This window comes from Sus scrofa, chromosome 1 (genome assembly GCF_054392235.1).
Source record: "Sus scrofa isolate SSC_HxYL_T2T_F1_AM1 chromosome 1, Sscrofa_HxYL_maternal_Yorkshire_Landrace_v2.0, whole genome shotgun sequence".
Taxonomy (NCBI): Eukaryota; Metazoa; Chordata; class Mammalia; order Artiodactyla; family Suidae; genus Sus; species Sus scrofa.
The window spans coordinates 118856070-118877927 of record NC_139383.1 but is presented as its reverse complement, the minus strand read 5'-3'; the positions used below and the strand labels follow the sequence as shown (position 1 = coordinate 118877927).

The window sequence follows — 21858 nt, the reverse complement described above, 5'->3', positions numbered from 1 at the left end:
ACGACTATATTCTCTAGGAAAAATCCAACACCCACCCACAAAAAGATTGAGCCTGGCTCCAAACTGCCCACTGGAAGCTTGTGAAAATTTCTTTAAATTCTATTTTTTTTTCCTTACCAATACTTGAATTCATGTTCTACTTCATAGTGCATTTTATCTGTTTTAATCAAGAAATGATATTTTACTTCCCAAATGCTAGAGGAGGATTGGCTTGCCTGAAAGAGGTACCACATTCATCCTGCAGCTCCCCTCCCTGCAGTGAACCCTGGGGGACCCCCTTCTCCCATCCTGTGCCCCCATATGAGAAGTAGAGGCCTTGCTGCTCTGACAGAAGGATATTTTGTGGGATGGTAGAACCCATGCTTCATGGAGTTCACTCCTAAATGTTAAGAATTAACTCCAGCTTCACTGGCTGATTATTATGGAATTTCTAGAGATTAATACTTCTAACTCAGAATGAAGCTTTTTGTGTTCTAACTGTTCCCTTGACCCAGGGTCAAATGAGCAAACCCATTTCTTTCTAGGTTTCTTGTCTTTAGTTAAAACAAAAATAGGTCTTTAACTTGCCTTTGGATACTCTTTTTTGGGTGTCTTTCTGAGTAACCAGCAGTGACTCTAGTTGGTTTTGCCCCCTGTAAAAGACTATGACTTAAACGCCTCATCATGGTGCCCTGGTTTGAGTGTCTAGTCCTGGCCAGTGCCCATGGGAATACCTTTCTTTGAGAACCAGGTTCTTGTGCTGGCTCACAGCTAGAGGCTGATGAATCTGAGAGTGATACAGTTGGGATAGATTTTTCACAGTTTGCCATGTTGCCTACTGCTTAACAACCCCTTGATGTCTCTGCATGGATAGGGTCTGTCATAGCAATGGGGAATTTTAGTCTTTTAATGGTGAAATGCCTATATTTCATGGAAAGAACATAATTTCTAAGGCCCTCTGGCTAAATTTATCTCTTCTGTGGCTCATTTCTGGGCCTCTCTTGGTTCAGAAATGTCTCTTGGTCAAACCCCCCCCCCCTTTTTTTTTTTGTTTTCTATATTTAAGTTTTTCTTTATTCTTTTTTTTTTTTTTTTTTTTGTCTTTTGTCTTTTTGTCTTTTTGTTGTTGTTGTTGTTGTTGCTATTTCTTGGGCCGCTCCTGCGGCATATGGAGGTTCCCAGGCTGGGGTTGAATCAGAGCTGTAGCCACTGGCCTACGCCAGAGCCACAGCAACGCGGGATCCGAGACATGTCTGCAACCTACACCACAGCTCACGGCAACGCCGGATCGTTAACCCACTGAGCAAGGGCAGGGACCGAACCCGCAACCTCATGGTTCCTAGTTGGATTCGTTAACCACTGCGCCACGACGGGAACTCCAGTTTTTCTTTATTCTTGATAACATTCTGATGCTAAGCACCATAGTTACTCTTTCTAAAAAGACCCTGTAGATGTCACAGAAACTTAGATTCCCGTACGGGGTTTTCAAGACCAAACCAATCACTCTGTCATCCTTATCAAGATATTTATTGGTATACTTCAGAAATATAGATGGGTAATGACTCAGAGACATAATTTTCTCTTTTAGATTTTATATTTTCTTTCTTCTAATAGGTGGCTTTTGAAATTCTGTAGTTGTATTAGCTTGGTAGACATTGAACCAGCTATTGATAATTTTCAGGTTGCCCTTACACTAAAGTGAATATTAAAAAAAAAAAAAATCAGGGGATGGGATTTGTCCACAGTATTGTTTCTTGGAAGGAGAAGCCATCCTACAAAAATCTTGTATACTGCATTATTGGTTTGGGTGAGGATGTTTGGGAAAGGGTACTCCATGGATATTTGCAGATCTACATTGCTTGGATTGGCAAAAACATCTGTTTCCCATCCACCTAGCCTACAAAGTTGCACACTAAATCTTTCTCAAATCATCCTCTTCCAGCTTTCATTATGGGCTGAATGTTTGTGTTCTTCCAAAGTCGATGTTTTGAAATCCTAAGCCGCTCAATGTGATGGTATAAGGAAATCGGCCTTTGGGAGGTGATGAGGTCATGAGGATGGAGCCTTCATGCATGGGATTGGTGCCCTTATAAAAGAGACCCCATGAGGCTCCCTAGCCCCTCCCACGGTGTGAGGACACAGGCAAGAAGATGGCCATCTTTGAATTGGGACATGGAACCTCACCAGATACCAAATCTCCTGGAGTCTTGACCTTGGACTTCCAGCCTCCAGGACTGTGAAAAACAAGTTTCTGTTATTTAAGCAACTCAGTGTGTAGTATTTTTGTTATAGCAGCTTGAATGGACTAAGATAACCACTGACTCCTCATTCCCAAATGGATGAAACAGAAACCGATTTGGCCACCTGAGCCCTTCTGATGAGGGTGACCTATGTCTTCCTATCTGTGCTTCATTTCCCCACACCATCTCCTGTGTTAAGACTACTTTTAACCAACGTGCCCTTCTCTTCTACTCTGTAGGCTCATGTGCCTTTGCCACATTTTCCTTTGCTTGCTATGCTTGTCCTCCTGTCACGAGATATAAGCATCTACCTCATTCCCCAAAACCCAACTTCAGAGACTCTTCCTTGGCAGAGCCATTTCTGGTCCACTCCCTACATGCCTAGGAAGATACAGCGCATTCCTTGAGTCCCTGTGATATGTCGTCTCACTGCAGTGCTTGTGTCCTTCTGCCATACCCTAAGCTCTATCGTACATGTTGGATTTCCTTTGTCTTTGGAGAGGGCGTGTCCTGTAGTCTGGGAGAAGTGTGAGCAGTGGAAGGAGTGCATCATCTGACAGCCTTATAGACCTGGGTTTAGTTCATGTTTTGTCCCTGAGCTGTGTGCTGTGGCAAGTCATTTCACCTTCAGCTACCTTCTTTGCGAAGTGGCCCATCACTCTTCCATTGTGAGAATGAGAGCTGAGACAGGACAGTCACGATACAGTCACATAAGGGGCCTAGTGGACTGTCCTGCACATGGGAATTATGGGGTAAATGCCAGTTCCTTCCCCATTCCTCAAGCCAAACAGGGTCTAGAAGGTGTCTATGGATGAAATCAGTGCTCAGGAAATTATTTCTATTTTTTAAATTTTTATTTATTTTTTTTAGGGTTGCACTAGCAGCATATGGAGGTTCCCAGGCTAGGGGTCAAATCAGAGCTGTAGCCATTGGCCTAGACCACAGACACAGCAACGCCACATCCGAGCCGCGTATGCGACCTACACTGCAGCTCAGGGCAACACCGGATCCTGAACCTGCTGAGCAAGGGCAGGGATCAAACCCGCCACCTCATGGTGCCTGGTTGGATTTGTTTTTGCTGAGTCATGACTGGAACTCTAGTGCTCAGGAAATGTTGACTGAATTGCAGGCAACCTGCATGGTATTTTGCAGGTGCAGGTCAAATTGGCATAAAAGCCAGTAGTCCAGTATGTGGGAAGTGACTCAACCTCTATTGCACTGATTTCTGCCTTCAGTGGGGCAGAGAATTTTCCAGATTTCTTGCATGTTAACATCCCCACCCCCATTGAGGCAAAAGAGAGACAATTCCTTGTTAGGGAGTGGGCAGAAGCCCCAGTGCTGTCTTTACTATAATTTGGAGGTCCCATTTTTGCATTTTCTTGCTTAAACTATGTGCATAGCACACACTGTGACTTGCCCCTTTCCAAACTCTTGTCATGAATCTCTTGAAGGCCTAATATGCACACATCTCCAATTCTTTGTTCTTCTCAGTAATTAATTTCCCAGAGGTGCTTTTTTTATTACTTGAGAGCAAAATTTTGAATAGATTATGATTAAGGCTTTGCATGATTTCCTTATGTCAGTAGTGTGTTGAAAAACAGTAACCATAAAACTTCCTCCAATGGGTCGGTGAAATTTAATTCTGTTAAAAATGGTCAAATGTGGTGACTTCGAGAAAATTCCCCCATGTTCTCCCTTTAAAAGTACATGTAATATATTTGGAACAAAGTTTTAATACGGCTTTTTTCTCTCAAAGGTCTTCAACAACCTGTATTAGGCAGATGAGGTTATTTAATGAAGAATGGTAATTAATTCAGAGTCATTTATTATATTAGCATGTAAACGTAATCTGACCTTCAAGCGCTATGGAAAAGATCTTTGGAGTTCACGGGCACAGACAGAAGCAAGGAGACGGAAATTGTGTGTCAGTAATGGTATATTATTTCAAAACATGGCAATTCGTTTTGTGTCAGGTTAAGATGGTAACTGGAGTGTTGAAGACCTGGAGAGTTGTAAACTGCATTTAATCTCTCAGCTGCCCTTATGTGATTTGTTAACAGAGATTATCAGTGCATAATGGGCATGGCTAATGAGAAGAGTTAAATGAGCGATTGTTGTCTCCTTCGGGTGTGGGATTAACAAACGGGGAAGCAAAAACTTTTCTTAAAGAAAATGAATAAGCAAGATGCATTTTTCTTAGGCACTTCCTTTATACCAAGGAGAGCAGAAATGTAAGTTTGGAACGTTTTGGTGGGTGGAGCAGGTGTGGTGCAAAGGTATAAACCTGGAAGGAAGAGCACCTGTACTTTTGAACTTTCCGCCTCTGTTTATCTTCAAAATGAAGCTGCGGAGTTTGAGAGGATTTAAGGCCCAATCAAGTGCTAAGATTTTTTTTATCATTTTTTATTTCTTGGATTTTGTTACCTTCTGTTGAAATCTATGTGGTAGATGGCTGGCCACCGTCACCCTCTCCTAATGTAATTCTAACTCCTGAAAAAAAGGAAATTTATTATATCAGTTGGCTTTTGCTACTGTTGGCTCACCATTGTGTGTGAGACTGATCCATGTCCTTGCTTGTGTCTGAAATTCATTCATTTTTATTATTGTTGTGTGGTAACCTGCTCTGTTCACTACACTATCCATTTTACTGTCAATGGAAATTCACACAGTTTCCAGACTTTAATCCCAAAGAGAAAGTGACTGTGGTCTTGTTTACCTGTGTGCCTACACACAGGAATTTCAGCTTTCTCTTTCCCCTTTTCTTGGAGATGTAACTATTGCAGTGTCTTATTATATACTGAGTTTAGTAAACTTTGTGATGTGTGTTCTCGCTGAAGGAAGGGATACTTATGGGGTTCGAGGGATTGACAGGAAGTAGAAGCTATCCTTAGCCTTATCTGTGTAGGCATGCTCCCAGTGACTAAGTGATCACTGTTCTAGAGACAACTCCATATGGTTTCTGGTTGATTTTTTTTTTAATCTTTATTTTAACTGCCCTGGATACATGTTTGTTTGTGTTTTCGTATCAGATTCCCGTGAGTTCTTTGGCAGCGGGGACATTCTGAGATCTAAATAAATCCAGCAGAGCATACTGGGCATTCTTCCTGCAGGCGCAATTTGCCTTCCCTTTGGGTGTGCTGGTCTTGCCCTCCCAGCCACGTTTGTGACATGTCCCTTTCATATAGTGCCTTACACTGAACCGGGCTGGTCAACGCCTCATTCACCAAGATTTGTGGGGACAGTCAACTCCAGTATGACACGGCTGTGAGAAAACCGAAATCGCAGCAAATCCCCAAACTGAGGACATGGGTGGATATGCCTTCACCTTGAGGATATTGCAGTCCAACCACATCCTTTTACAGATTTTAGATGGAAACGTGAGTTAGAGAGTGACGTGTCCGAGTGGAACCCATGTCTTTTTCTGCTCTTCATGTTGTGACTTGCCTTACTTAACCTATTACTGTTTATTGGCTGAGGGTAAGGCCATATTAAAATGGGCAATGAAAGCTTTTTAAAAACTAAGTCCAGAGTAATATGTGATTTTCTGTTCTCTCTTCTTGGCAAATAACACACAGCCTTCTGCCCTCCTTGGTTTATATTCTCAGTGTTTTTATGTGGGTGGTAGGTTTATTTTGGTCCTAATCACATTACGCTGACATGAAGTTAGTTGTGCTCCTCTGCCTGAAGAATTCTAAATTTCACTCGAGATTTGTTTTGACTGCAAATAAGACAAAATTTATATGTTAGAGGAGGGAACACGTTCTGTGGATGGCGTTGTCAGTGACCTATAATTATCTCAAGTCCTTTGATTTCAACTTGGGATGCATGCTTGCTTCAAGACAGCTGCTGCAGCCTGGAGATTGCCCACCTCTGCCCCCTGCTTCATTTCTTCCCAGGGCTGAGAGCCTGATGTCTTTCTGCCTTTGGTACTGTCAGCCATTGCCTGCCTGGCTTAATTGGTCAAAGCCCTGGTAGACAGATGAGAAATCTTATCACTACTTATTCCTTAGGCTATGCACTCATTCTTAGTAGCTGTGCCTCACATCCTTTGGATAATAGAAAGGTGTTCTTGAGCTGTTGGTGGGAGAGTTCAGGTAGGCGGTGAGGTAAGCTACTGTAGGATGAAGAGGCAGAATATTATTTTGGTAAAGTTGGGCCTGAGTTGTCTTGCAAAGGCAAGACAGTAGAGAGGAGGCAAGCGTGGGTTTCGTTTGGACCACACAGTGCTGGTATTGCTCTGACTGTGATGCTAGAGATGGGAAGACTGTGCAGAACCACGCCCTCCCATTGCCCACAAGGGCAGCTCCTCATGGCATTGCTTCATGGAAGAGCAGTGAGTGTGGGTGAACGAGCTGCTGAGATTGCAGTGGAGGGGGATGTCTTTGCAGCCAAGCAAGGATGGCAAGAGGTTATGTGATCAGCTCGGAGTATTCTGAATGCTCTGGTTCCTCTTCTTCCTCCCTGGTAACTGCAGTGTCCCCCCTTCTGGGCCTCTGCCTTTCCTCTTCTTGTCTGTCTGTCCTTCTTTACTGCTCTGTATGCTCAACTCCTCTCCATTTGTTCTATTCTTTTTCTTCATACCCCAAAAGGCTGTTAACAGAAAATCACAGTAAAATTTGAAATACTTGTTCTAGTCAGAATAAAATGTAATGTTTCATGTTTTTGTTTGGGGAAGTGGCTGAGTTAAATTGTTACAGAAGCAAGTAAAGACACCTCAGGCAAAATCGTTGCTGGTTTTCCTCTTGAATTAGTTAGGGGTTGTGATTGTTAACCCCACCCCTCTCATGTGGGCCCCTGGAGGAAAAGGAGGTAATGATCTCTTTTGTACTGAATCTGAATAACTATTGCTCACTCCAACATTTTAATTTTGCGCCTTTTATTTTTAGGCAAAAATAACTGTGCTACAGATATTGTTTGAGGACTCTTATATTCTAATTTAAAAAATAGTCACACATACTGCTAATTTTTTTTTTTTTTTAATGGCCATAGCTATGGCATATGGAGGAAGAAATTTCCTGGGCCAGGTATTGAATTTGAGCAACAGCTGTGACCTGTGCCATTGCCGCAGCAATGCCAGATCCTTTAACCTAATGTGCCAGGTCCGGGATCGAACCTTGCCTCTGCAGCAACCCTAGCTGCTGCAGTTGGATTCTTAACCCACTGTGCTGCAGGGAGAATTCCCTGCTAATGTTCTGTAAGAGAATTAGAAACTTGGTGTCTTACCACACTAACCACTCTGAAAGACAAATGGGTTAACTCTTCTACAGAACAGACTCCTTTCATGGTTTAAAGGTTTACTGGACCTCTTGAGCAAACATTTCCTCCCTCCCTCTTTCTTCTTGTTAATGAAATAATTATGACAGACTGTAGCCCTGTCCTGGCTTTCCTACTTAGTTATTTCATATCCCTGCCCATATTACTTCACCTATTTAAGCCTCAGTTTTGTCATCTGAAAAATGGGAGTAATGGTTTTACCCACCTATAAGGTTATTGTGTAGAGCGAGCCTGTATGCAAAGCATTTACTTCGGACCCAGTACATACTGAGGACTCAGTAGATGTTGGCTAGCAGCACTCCTTTATAGTTCTGGTGCCTGAATAGGAAGGAGCATGGGGCTTGGAGAAGTGGAGCTGCTGAAGATAAGTAGATTCAAGTTCAGATCAGGTCACTAGTGCATGATGTTCAGTAAGATTTTAGCCATGTCTGAACCTCAGGTTCTTCAACTAAAAATTAAATTCCTGGTGCCTGAACAGGAAGGAGCATGGGGCTTGGAGAAGTGGAGCTTCTGAAGATAAGTAGATTCAAGTTCAGATCAGGTCACTAGTGCATGATGTTCAGTAAGATTTTAGCTGTGTCTGAACCTCAGGTTCTTCAGCAGTGTTTTGAGGACAATATGAATTGATTATTAGGGTTTATTAAATAAACTTAACCTTGGAATGGGAGAATGCGTGGGAAAGTATAGTACACAGGAGAGAACTACCAACTGTTAGTGTGACCTCGGGTGCATAGGATGGAAGTAATTTGCTGAAGAAATAGATAATGATATTAAAGATTGAGCACTTATGTGTCCCACACAGGGTTCTAAGTGTGGTGAGAGGTTATTACGTTGTTTCATAAGCTTCCTAACAATTCTGAGGTTGTTACTTTGTACTTGTAATACACTAGCTGGTTAAGCATCTTGGCCAAGGTCATAGAGCTATACCTGGCAGAGCTGGATGAACTTGGTCTGCAGCCACCAGACACCACAGTACTGACCCCAGGGCTGGGGCTTTTAAGCCAGGTGAACCCTTCTTTCCTGATTATGCTTTTTATATAATCACCCAAACAGTTGGGGATGCTGGCCCAGCCCCTTGGGTGAGGTTCAAGTATTTCTCACTTAGTTGGTAAATTTCTTCTAAATATTAATAGGAGTGAAGTCAAGGAAGTCTTGGTCTAGGCCAGGTTGTTTTTTTCCCTCCCTGTTACTGCTTGCACCCTTAAAGCTGCATCCCCAGTGGCTCATAAATGAGACACTGAAGGAGTTTGCTTCCTGTGCCTTTTCAATATGAATCATTAGCAGGAGATGATGATAGCATATTAAATACACTTAACCTTGGAAGGCCTGCCTTTTTACAAAATGGAGAATTGGGAATTGATGACTTCAGTATTCTTCTACCTTCAGAAGCTGATGCAGGGTATGCCAGCCACTAGAGTCAGGCCAGGAGGCAAAAGAGATGCAAAAAAGGGAAGTGTGTCTCTTAAATTGTATGGAAGGAGTGTACTTGGTGGCAGTTAATTTTTGTTTGGTTGAAGACTATAAAATTGGCTGCATAATTCTCAACAAAGCATAGTCTCTAGAAGGGAGTGTGTTACGTTGCTGTGAAAGTGCAATTGTCTTTCTAAGAAGACATTCCTGAAATTAAAAAAAAAAGTCTTTAGGAGTTCCCATTGTGGTGCAGCGGAAATGAATCCAACTAGTAACCATGAGGTTGCGGTTTGGATCCCTGGCCTTGCTCAATGGGTTAAGGATCTGGTATTGCCATGAGCTGTGGTCTAGGTTGCACACTTGGCTTGGATCCCACGTTGCTGTAGCTGTGGTGTAGGCCAGCGGCTATAGCTCTGATTGGACCCCTAGCCTGGGAACCTCCATAATGTGCAGGTACAGCTCTAAAAAAGCAAAAAATAAAAAATAAAAAAAAATTTACATAGTCTTTAGTTAATGTCTGATGAAAGAAAGAGAACTTTGAGCCAAGAACTGAGGAATTCAATTTCTTTCGGGATCTGGTATCTTGTGGTTTGCCTCCCAAAGTTGTGAGTATTTTTGCCCCTTCTGAAGAGAAGTGATAGATGTATATCTCCCTGCTGTTTGGGAGAGCCTGAAATTTGACCCTGAAGAGGAAAGGAGAAGAAGAACCAAGTGATGTTTATCCATGTACAGGTGCACATATCCACACAGACCATCCTAAAGTGGCTAGGCAGATAACCCTCATAGCTCTCATCTTAAATGCATGGGAAATGCACAATTGTGAATAGCTTATATGTCTGCCTGCCTTCCCCCGCCATGGTAGTAGAACAATAAATCCTAGTCTTTCTTTGAAAGAGAAATTGTAGCTGCTGTGCAGGGACCAAGGAGGTGGATGGAAAGAAGACCACGTATGATATTAAGTGGGGAACTGGCAAATTGCCGATTTAAGAGGTTCGATATGAAGTTAATAGCTGTAACAAGAGCGTATATATCTAGTGATTTTAGAAGCTGTACTTATTAGCGGGATTGGGGGAGAGTGGTCTTGGGCAAACAACTTGCCATTCTGAGCCTGTCTCCTTGTCCATCAAGTGGGTTAGAATCACTCACCTCATAGGGAATTTATGAAGATAAAAGCCGTATGGTAGAAGGTGGGCTGTTAGAACTATGCCTGGAACACTGCAAGTGTTCAGTTGATGGTAGTTGTCATTGGCATGGAAAATGCTTGGAGTCACGTTTGTTAAACTGTGCATAGGGATTATTTTGATGGAGGGTGGGGAATGGGACTGGAATGAAGTTTGAGTTTGTTTTACCAACATGTTATACCTTTGTTAGCTGGAAAATAAAATGAGAAAGATTTTTTAAAATTTTAATTTTAATTAATTAATTTATTTTATTTGCTTTTTAGGGCCCCATGTGGCAGCATGTGGAGGTTCCCGGGCTAGGGGTCGAATCGGAGCTGCAGCTGCCAGCCTACACCAGAGCCACAGCAACGCAGGATTCCAGCCACGTCTGTGACCTACACCACAGCTCATGGCAACACTGGATCCTTAACCCAATGAGCGAGGACAGGGATCCAACCCACAACCTCATGATTCCTGGTCAGATTCGTTTCTGCTGTGCCACGACGGAAACTCCGAAAGATTTTTTTTTTTTTTTTTAATCTGAAGGAGATTGAACAATTTATAAAGTCATCTGTGATGGATGTCTTTTCACTTGCCCTAGCTTGTTTTACTGAAGACCTTTTAATTTGGTATGTAGTTGTCTAATTTTTGAGAGGCATGTGTTTTGTGTAGATCCTTACAGACTTAATCCTTTGCCAGGGTGAAGAGTTAAATTAGAGACTCTTGCATGGAAGGAGGGAGAGAGTATCCAAAACTTAACATCTCTTACTGCCCTCTTTTTTTTTTTTTTTTTTTTTTTCTTTTTAGGCCTGTATCCATAGCATATCAAAGTTCCCAGGCTTGGGGTCGAATAGGAGCTGCCGGCCTACACCACAGCCACAGCAACACAGGATCCAAGCTGTGTCTGCGACCTACACTGCAGTTCATGGCAATGCTGGATCTTTAACCTACTGAGTGAAGCCGGGGATCGAACCTGCATCCTCATAGATACTAGTTGGATTTGCTTCTGCTGAGCCACAAGGGGAACTCCACCTCCCTGTTTTTCTTTAACTACCATTCCTCATGTAGATTGATAGTGAGTTGTGTCTTGTCTGTTGAGTTCTGGGCCAAAGATGCTTAAAGAGCACACCTGAAGCTTTCCCTGTTGGGGAAAAAAAAATTGTAGTTTTTTCTGTTGCACTGTAGATCACTTCCCACTCTTGTCTCTCTTCCCTGTGGCTGAGTGTCTCACATCTGGACGGTGGTTTTTGAGGAAAGCAAAGAATGGCTGATGGGGAATGTGACAGGCCCTGGAGTTGGATCTGCAGGGCCACTTATGATCATGTGAATTGAGTGGTTGACACTGGTTTGACAAATAGTGTGTGACGCTCCAATTTTAAAGAAAGCAGGAAGTCTATAAGTGGCTGACATTCTCTTTCTTCTGTTTCAGAGGTCTCTTTCTTCTGTTTTTAGAGGAAACATAACAAGAAATAAGATAATCTGGGAGTTCCCGTCATGGCTCAGTGGTTAACGAATCCGACCAGGAACCATGAGGTTGGGGGTTCAATCCCTGGCCTTGCTCAGTGGGTTAAGGATCCAGCGTTGCTGTGAGCTGTGGCTCAGATCCCGAGTTGCTGTAGCTCTGGCGTAGGCTGGAAGCTACAGCTCCGATTCGACCCCTAGCCTGGGAACCTCCATATGCCATGGGTGCGGCCCTAGAAAAGGCAAAAAGACAAAAAAAAAAAAAAAAGAAATAATCTGTTTAGTAGATCCTGCTAAAATGTCGTCGTTGTTGTTCCTGGGTTTGACAAACTGTACAGTTGGTTGGTTTCACTGTTGGTTTTGAGGGCTTGGTTTCTTAGCTGCGGTGGTCTGCTTATCAAGTTCTTGTGGATGGGATTTGGTCCGGTTGTTAGGGTGCTGTCTATCTGGTATGGGGGAGGCTCTGTGCTAGATTGCAGCAGCTGGATTGAAGCCCTCCTGCACACCCTGCACACTGTTTTAGACAAAATGGCTTTCTGCAGTTACTAGTTTCTAATGAACCTGGAGGTAAGAACCTCTCCTCAAGAGTTGTCTTCCAGCAGCTGTGGTAGTTTTGTTGGGTTTTAATTGTTCTTACTTTAAAGGAAATCAGTGACTTGCTAACCTCAGAGGCTTTCTAAGTATGTTCTTCTGTTTGGCAGCTTTCCTTGCTGGTTTATTCTGCCTTTTTTTTTTTTTTTTCCTTTCTCATTTCCCTGCAGCTGACAGTTTCAGGACAGAATGACTCCCAAATATCAATTTCAGAGTTCAAAAGCCAGAGAAGAAAGCTGTGTCTTCTCCCTCTGATGGGCACTTAAATATGACTCTAGCAGAGATTTGCTAACCCCACCCAGGTGGGAGAATGTTGTAGAGGGTTTGGAAGCTGCTGATGAAATGAATGAAATTATTTTCACGTCCTGCACCCCCCACCCCCAAGTATACATATACATGCAATTCCAAGGATCCCAGGGCTGGTTGAACCCTCACAAGTAATCTACAATTGGGATACTCATTCTTGCCTACTTTGAATATACCAAGTGTTTCTCAGATCCAGAAGTGTATAAAGTACATCACTGTGCAGCTGTTTGAACAGAGCCCTCAGCCGGCAGCAAGGGGAAATAAATCCCAGAGAGAACTAGCTAAACTGGGTACTTGCCATTAAGATGGGAGCAGATGGCATGTGTAGCTGCCACGTGACTTCATATCCTCAGTGAGCTGTGGACGGGGGTAGTGTTCTCCTGACTCCCCTAACCCTGAAGCCCTGGAGTAAACACTCATGACACACCTGCCTCCTCCTGCACCCCATCCTGCCACCCGATGAATACAAGGTCAGAGGGTTCTGCTTCCATAACTACTAAATAGCTGCACAACCTTGGGCAAGTTGCAGGTCACTTTTGTCAGCAGCTAGCATCTTCAGAGGGGGCACCATGCTAAGTGTTTTTATGTGTTTTTTCTTACTCAGTCCTTTAAAGAAGCTTATGAGTGCTTTTTATGGATGAGACAAGTAAGGCTTTAGAGCAGGTTGTAGAGTTGGGACCCCCACCCGTATCTGTACAGACTCTGAAGCTGCCTATAAACTATAAATCTGTAACACTGTATGTCTGGAATATTTAGTAATTCTAAACTTGTTTGCCCTTAATATATAGTTTTGTTTTTTTTAAATATAGGTGTGTATTTATATAAGGAAAAAAATAACAAACTGAATCTCAAAGGGAAATGCTGACAAATCCATGGCATAGTGGGAGAATTTAACACCAGTTTCCTAGTAATTTATGTCAATTGGGCGAACAATAAAAACAATAAAAAATAAAGGAGCTTACAGTTCCCTGGTGGCCTAGCACTTAAGGATTTGGTGTTATCACTGCTGTGACTTGGGTTCAATTCCTGGCCTGAGAACTTATGCATGCCTTGGGCGTGGCTTTAAAAAAAAAAAAAAAAAGACTATAGAAGCTTAATGGAGTGGACATGTAGAAAACACAGCTCCCATACCTGGAGCATACTTATTTTTAAGGACAAGGGAATCATTTATGAAAAGTGACAAGGTGCATTCTTTATTCTTGAGTAAATTTTAGAGTCCATGTCATGCAGACTACTTAAAGTCAAAATCACTTAAGTGGGAAAGACAAAAAGGCCAATAAATGGTACAGTGCTCTGTGGATGTAAGATGTTCAATTCCTTTCTTAGGTTGAGCATTCAGACCTCAGCTGGGAGGAGCTCAGTCTAGGGGCCGACCAGGCAACAGGGCAGTAGAGAAGCAAGCCTGTGGTGGACCTCACCAGGGTGAGTGGGGCTTGGATGCTGGTCCCATTTCCTTTTGAAGATCCCAGGGTGGAGGTGTTTTGACATGGAAACCACTGTATGCTTCCCAACTAGGCATTTTATAAACGTACATCCCTACCCTTTCTCCCTCTTAGGAGGGAGAGCCCTTAAAACCACCTGGGACTTCTTGTTTATGGGAATTCCAGCATTCCTATGCCCTGATAACATAGTCTTTTCAGTGCTGGGAAATGAAAATGTCTTGTTGCTACATAAATTAAACTCACTGGCTTTCAAAGAGCTGTGAATAGGAGCTTTGTAAATGGAGGATTTTATACTGCAAAATTTTCTCTTAATATAGTAAAAATTCTCTTTCTTAAATGGACTGGGTCTGTGTGTGTGTGTGTGTGTGTGTGTGTGTGTGTGTGTGTAGGAAGCGGTTTTGGTTTCTGTTGGAGCTGAGTGTTGCTGAAATGGTGTGACTTAGTGAGGAGGTCCTGGGCTTGAGAATCAGGAAGAGCAGTGTCACTGGGAATAAAAGCCACTTGGGGGAAAAGAATCTGAAATATATATATATATATATATATATATATATATATATATTCCTAAATATACATAAATACATACCTATATAAAACACTATATTAAGGGTAAACAGGTTTAGAATTACTGTGTATTCCATGTTTATAGTGTTGTAGATTTATAGTTTATAGGCAGCTTCAGAGTCTGTATAGACATGGGTGTGAGTTCCAACTCCATAACCTGCTCTAAGCCTTAGTTTTATATAGTACATAGGTATTAGAAACTGAGTCACTGGCTGTACACCTGACACTAACACAGGATTATAAATCAACTATACTTGAATTAAAAAAAAAAAGCCAATTATTTTCCTCCCTGAGCTGCAGCCAGAGCATCAGATACCTACCTGGAAGTGGACTCAGAAAGAATAGATGAAATCATGTATCTTAGACCGATGTGTGCCTGACATATAGTAAGTGGCAGTAAATGATGCCTGTTGGGATCATAGTCACCTGCAGCTTCATTGGTTCAGGCTTTAGAATTTGCAGTCACTTGGGTTGCATTCTTAGATGCCTTATATGCATCCTCAGTAGGAGTTCAAGTTGGTTTCTACTGTTTGTGACAGATCTCCTAAGTCTAGAATCTCTTAGAGAGAAATTTAGAATCAAAAGATGTTAAGCTGGGAAGGATCTTCCTCTCTTCATTTCTTACTCTAGGGGGAAAAAAGGACCACAGCGTTCAAATCAGTGACCTCAAGTCATAAAGTTGGCTAGATAGGAGAGAGACATGTTGTAGTCATTGCCATGGTTACCAGCATAGTGTCTGTGTGCATTAATTCATGTCGTAACATCTTTATGAGGATGCTGCTGCCATTCCAATCTTAGATGTAAGGAACCCGAGGCTACATCACTTGACCATGGTCACGCAGCTCCTGCCCTGTTCTGTCTGGCTGCTGATCTTGCCCTCCTCCCAGAGCCCTATACTGCTTTTTTGGTGTTTAATCTACTTAATAAATTGCCGAAGCCAGCCTTGTGTACCTTAGGGGAGGGATCTTCTTGGACAGAGTGAGGATCATGTGCAGAATGTTCTCAGAGCTCCCTGAAGTGTATACCTGTCTCTTAGAGATGATTTAAAACTGGCCTGGGTTAAGTGGTGCATACAGATTTATGTGGCTTTGTTCTACTAGAATTTATTGAAGACATCCCCGTGTTCACTTCTCAAATGGGGTCATACACACTAGGTCCCTGGGGACACCCCCCTTACCCGTCATATCTTCTCAGGCCATTCACAGGATTATACTTGAGCTTAGTACAATTTGTTTTATGTGGTAAATGTTAGAATTGTTTGAACTTTTCAGGTGTCATGGATTGGGTGCAAATTCATTGCAGTCTGCCATTCCTTGCCAGTTAGGACTCTTCTACTTTGTACCCCTATATTATCAAGAAACAGAATATCAAATGCCTTGTGGAAATGGGACACTTGCTTATTAGACTTGTGGCTGTTTGATCTGGAAGGACCTTTAGGGGAGATAAAGGGCGAGGAGACCAGGTTTCAGAGAGAAGTATCCCCACAGACACTGTTGATCATCAGTGGGGCTGAGCTGGTGATGCTGTCCCCCTTGCCCTGCTCCATGCCATGGAGCTCCAGCCTCTAGTTCACACCTTGAGCTCCCCCACCCCCTCCACGCCAGCCTGCTAAGGAATTCTGACCATCTGTTTGTCAGAACTCTTTGCAGTGTGGCGTTGGGTACATAACTAAAGGCTGTGGTCTTGCGTGAATGGTGGTAGTGGGGCTGAAGCGGTGAGTGGGAGTCGACACTTGTGTGGTCGTCGTGTAGATGGTACATTTCTTGTACGAGTGATACCCTCAGATAACAAAGCTAATAAGCAAAGGAGTTAAGGAAATTGCTTGCTGATGACTGTGGAAATACGGGCGTGTTTCCCTTAGACATGCACACAGGCCCGTGGATAGCCGTCGTTCCTGTGCACTCTGACCACGGGTTTGCACATGTGCATCCTTGGGACTTTGCTTTTGCATCTCCTCAGTGTTCCCTCTGAGGCCCCATGAAGCCAGCACTAGGCCCCATGGCAGACCTTGTCTCTGGGCTGGGGTGGTCTGACCGGTCCCAGGGGCCCTTCCCTCTGTGAGTTGAGATGTTGTCCTCTCCTAGACAGGCCTTAAAGGTGTTCTGCTTCCAAATAGAAGCAAAAATGTAAGATTTCATGTGGCCTCTGTCAGCTTAGGATGCTGGCCCAATTGGCTCTCTCCCAGACCCTGTCCCCAGGGTTTTCTATTTCTGTGGGGGAGTTTGGAAAGGCTCTGTTTCTGTGTAGGAGGTCATGGAGGGGTTATAGAAGCTGGGTCCTGTTCCTTAGGTGTATACAGACAGGCCTGTGTGTGTACAGGGTACATGAGTCACTGAAGAGTCAGACCATGGAGCATTCGCAAGACTTAAGTACACAGGTGAGCCTTGTGTGTGTGCAAGTACACCAATATGCGGTTGCTCTTGGGGTCTGTTAGTGTATATGTGTGTGTGTGTGTATATATAGTATACACACTCACATACACATACAGGTGTGGACACACATGCATGCTTGGTACCAAAGACACTCGCTGAGCCATGAGTTTTTCTTTGATGCTTGGGAAGGTCTCTGGGGGAAATTCTGAGCACGTGGACCTGAGGGTGGACTGGATTGGGGGTTAGAGGTGAGGAGGGCATACTATAGCTAGTGCAGCTGGGGAAGTTGTGAGAAGGCATTTGGTGGTAGAATTTGGAGTTTTTGTTGGCTTCCCCACAGACCATTTGAAGTGATGATGATTATGAGCAAGGTTAGGCTGTCCCTGGAATGCCCACTGGTGTTGGTGTGACTTCCCTCATGGAGGTCCTGAGCCAGGACCTTTGTCCTTATACTGCTGGGGCTGGAGATAAAAATTGCAGTGTTCCCACAGGAAACCATTGACCTATATGGTGTGTGTTAAAGGAAGCCTGTGCTTTGATGAAAAGCCTACCCGGTGTGTCACCTATGCTTGGGTAGAGGTGTTTGAGCAGGGCAGCAGGGTCCCTGGACATATATTTTAGTAACCACAACATGCCTGTTTTGGGCAAAAAGGACCTCACACCTTTGGGGAGATAGTGGTAAGTCAGTCCCAAAGATGAATGTGTGCCTGGGAACTTTGTAGGAAATTACTTCCGTGTTATTCCCATAGTGGGGCAGGAAGATTCTCTCTCACAGATGGTATTTGGACTTGAGGTTGTGTGGAGATGTACAGCTGAGCATCGTAAGGCTTTTACTATCAATTCCTGGGCTGGCTCTTATTTGGTGGTTCTGATTCACCACCAGCCTGTTTTTCAAAGGGAAACATTTTTTTTTTTTTTAAATTTTAAGAGTACAAAATGGAGAGTTCCCATTGTGGCTCAGTGGAAATGAATCTGATAGCATCCATGAGGACATAGGTTCAATCCTTGGCCTAGCTCAGTGGGTTAAGGATCCAGCATTGCTGTGAACTGTAGTGTAGGTCGCAGTCGAGTCTCGGATCTAGTGTTGCTGTGGCTGTGGTGTTGGCTGGTGGCTACATCTCTGACTGGAATCCTAGCCTGGGAAGCTCCATATGCCATGGGTATGGCCCTAGAACGACAAAAACAAAAACAACCCCACAACAAAATGGTCATTACTGAAAGTGTTATAAAAGCAGAAGAATAAACTCATTCTAAAACCCACAGAAACTTTAGCATTTTGATGGATTTCCTCTTAGTCTTTTGTGTGTGCATCAAGTTTTTAATTTTTCCAGATTATGAAAAATATCACGTGGAAAATACAAAAATATGATATCATGTGCATATATTATTTACCTTGGGGATAATTGCTGTTAACATTTTAGTGTATTTCTTTTCTTTTCTTTTCTTTTTTTTTTTTTTTTTTTTTTTTGCTCTTCTTGCAGCATATAGAAGTTCCTGCTCTGGCAATTGAATTCAAGCTGTGGCTGCAACCTATGCTACGGCTTCGGCAATGTCAGATCCTTAACCTGCTGAACCTCAATGGGAACAATGTTTTCTTTTTTATAGATGGACATGTGTGTATATTTTTCCTTCAGTAAAATTATGATATATTTTAACCAGTTTATATCCTATTTAGTTTGATATTTGCATTTTTCAATTAATATTGGCAATGCTTAGATTATAATGCTATTTTATTTTATTTATTTATTTTTTGTTTGTTTGTTTTTTTTGTCTTGTTGTTGTTGTTGTTGCTATTTCTTGGGCCGCTCCCGTGGCATATGGAGGTTCCCAGGCTAGGGGTTGAATCAGAGCTGTAGCCACCAGCCTACGCCAGAGCCACAGCAACGCGGGATCCGAGCCGCGTCTGCAACCTACACCACAGCTCACGGCAACGCCGGATCGTTAACCCACTGAGCAAGGGCAGGGACCGAACCCGCAACCTCATGGTTCCTAGTCAGATTCATTAACCACTGAGCCACGACGGGAACTCCTATAATGCTATTTTAAACTGTGTAAATATAGTTTAAATTGATACATAATTTGTTAAGTGGCTATATCAAAATTGACCTAATCTGTTCCTGTCCATCTTTATGGAGAAAACTTTGTCAGTGTTTCAAGATGGATTATCAGAAGTGAAATTACAAGGATCAAAAGAACATTTCTAGAGCTTTTAACATGTACTGTGCATTACTACTAAAGAGACATGTGGGGAGAACTCTCACACCAACTTTTTACTCAGTTGGTCTCTCCTTCCTCATCCCATCCCCAGGCCCTGCCTCCTCTGCCTCTCTTGGTTATTCTTTCTTTACTTATTTAAAATTATTTTGACTAGCCACATGCATGGAAGGCATATATGTGGGGAAAGTAACTATCCTTTCTACCTCTGTCTCTTGGGAATGAGTTTCCTTGCCTAGAAGGATCCTTCTCTCACATTGTATGTGTCCATCCAGAGATAATTTATATGTAAACAAGCATGCAAATGTGTTTATATAGAACTACATATATTTTGGAGTTCCCGTTGTGGCTCAGTAGTTAACAAATCTGACTAGGAATCATGAGGTTGTGGGTTCGATCCCTGGCCTTGCTCAGTGGGTTAAGGATCTGGTGTTGCTGTGAGCTGTGGTGTAGGTTGCAGACGTGACTTGGATCCCAAGTTGCTGTGGCTGTGGGGTAGGCTGGCGGCTACAGCTCTGATTTAACCCCTAACCTGGGAACCTCCATATGCTGTGGGTGCGGCCCTAGAAAAGGCAAAAAGACAATAAATAAATAAATAAACAAATAAATAAAAGAACTACATATATTTTAAGGCACAAATGATAGCATACCATATTTTTCAGTATTTTGCTCTATATTTTGTAGGTGTTTGCCCTCAGGTACATATAGAACTGCCTGTTTCTCTTTTCCGTTTATAGTGGCTGTGGCTGCTTTGTATTCTTTCTGTGTAATGTGGATTTGCCTATTTTTCTATTCAGCTATGAATGCTTTTTTGATTTTTTTTTTTTTTTTTTGGGCTATACCCAGAACATGTGGAAGTTCCTGGGCCAGGGATCGAACCTTCACTACAGCAGTGACCCAAGCTGCTGCAGTGACAATGCCAGATCCTTAACCAGCTGTACCACAAGGGAGCTCCCACGTTTCTTTGTTTGGAGGAAAGGAGTTCTCTCTCCCTACTCATAGATCCACACTGTTACTTTCTGATCTTTGTCTTTCTGAAAGATGAAAAAGTGACTTTTTATAGGTTTAATTTGCATTTCTTTTGTAACGGAGTTGAGACTCTGTTGAAGAACTATCTTAATTTCTTTTGACAATTGTTCATATTTTGTGCCTTTTTTTCTGTTTGTTGGTTTATTTTTTAACCATTTGTTGGATCTCTTAATGTATTAAGTCTTTTGAATTGTAAACCATTTTTTCCTATTTTATTATTTGTCCTTGGACTTACTTTATAGTGTGTATTGCCGCATATATTCCTTCCCTCCCTCCCTTCCATCCTTTCTTTCTTTCCTCCCTCCTTCATTTTTTTAAGGCTGCACCTATGGCATATGGAAGTTCCCAGGCCAGGGGTTGATTCAGAGCTTCAGCTGCCGGTCTACACCCCAGCAACATGGGATCTGAGCCACATCTGTGACCTACACCACAGCTCATGGCAACGCTCACTGAGTGTGGCTGGAGATCGCACCTGCATCCTCATGGATACTAGTCGGGTACATTGCCGCTGATCCAAAGTGGGAACTCTTGTATATTTCTTCAAAATTAGATTGAGTTGAATTTATCCATCTTTCATTATTTTTTGGACTTCCCCACTCAGCTTGCAAACATGGGAGTGCTATTATGGATTTGATTTTCATCCCTGAATATTTATCCACAAGTTTGAAGGGTTTCAGGATGTGTATATTTTAGATGGACTATCAGCTGAGTCTCCTGAAGGCAGCAAATTTGAGAATCATTGCCTTAGAGTAAGTGTGTTACTCAGGTAGTGCGTGACCCAGGTTTACATAATGAAGTCTAAACTACTTTGGGTCATATTCACTGGGAATAATCTGAGTGTGGAGCTAAATGAAATGGATTATATTTGATGCTTGTACCCAGCCACCAGCCAGATGCTCAACACAGCCCCTTGCAACATGCTTCATGACTGTCCCTGTTGGCAGTCACGGTCCTGTCCTGGGATTTGGACCCAGAACAACCCTTGAAACATGCCTACAAAAGAGACCAAATCTTTTATTTGTAAAAGGATTGTTCTTGCCTCATATGGTAAATATTGATTTGGCAATAGGACCCTGCTTCCCAGTACTTTGGGTTTTGTGAATTTGATGCTTTGATTGAGTTGAGAGAGTCCCACATGTGGCATTTTTAGTCACGGTTGCTCACCTGCTCTATGTCCTTGGGCGAAACACTCAACTGCCTTGATCAGTTCTTCCTTAGCCAGTTGGTAGTTTCAATGCTTTAGAAGTGTGAAGGTAAGATTAATGAGTCTGATAATTCCCATTCAACTGTACTTAGGTTGGGGTGGGCAATTGACCCCAAATTTTTATGTGTGCAGAAATATGTGAGGAAAGGGTTGTTAGACATTTGGATTCTTCTTTTTTTTTTTTTTTTTGGCTTTTTAGAGGACATTTGGATTGAGCCCAGGAATGTTCATTTTAAATATCTAAAGTGATTCTGAAGCAGATGGCCCTTGAGTTCCCTGGTGGCCTAGTGGTTAGGACTTAGAGCTTTCACTGCTGTGGCCTGGGTTCAATCCCTGGTCTGGGAACTGAGATCCCATATCAAGCTACATACCATGGACCAAAACAAACAAACAGAAAGAAATGAAGCAGGTGGCCTTTGACCCACATTTCGAGGAAGTTAAAACTCACTAAAACTTGGAGTAGAGTGAGTCAGGGAAAGCTGGTGGGGTGTATTCTGGCCCCATTCTCCATCCCTCTTCCTAAGAGCGATCCATTTGGATCAAGCCTACGTTTAGTTGTAAGACCTTCTATTCAGATTTTTAGACTCTAAGGACCCTTATACTATAGTATATATA

General features: G+C 42.7%; 1 protein-coding gene across 20 annotated transcripts in view; it reads left to right on the top strand.

Annotated features, from left to right (window-relative positions):
* The window catches only part of TLN2 (talin 2), a 471505-nt gene that overhangs the window by 130587 nt on the left and 319060 nt on the right, over positions 1 to 21858 (top strand). For 3 of the 20 annotated variants that reach the window (XM_084967299.1, XM_084967248.1, XM_021094302.2), the window contains exon 1: positions 5438 to 5596. The exons of 15 other annotated variants lie outside the window; for them this stretch is intronic. The gene's annotated coding sequence lies outside the window, so the exon portion shown is untranslated. Of the gene's footprint in view, positions 1 to 5437; positions 5597 to 13747; positions 13844 to 21858 lie in introns of those variants that run through there. 2 more of the 20 variants (XM_084967224.1, XM_084967195.1) reach the window with 1 other exon arrangement.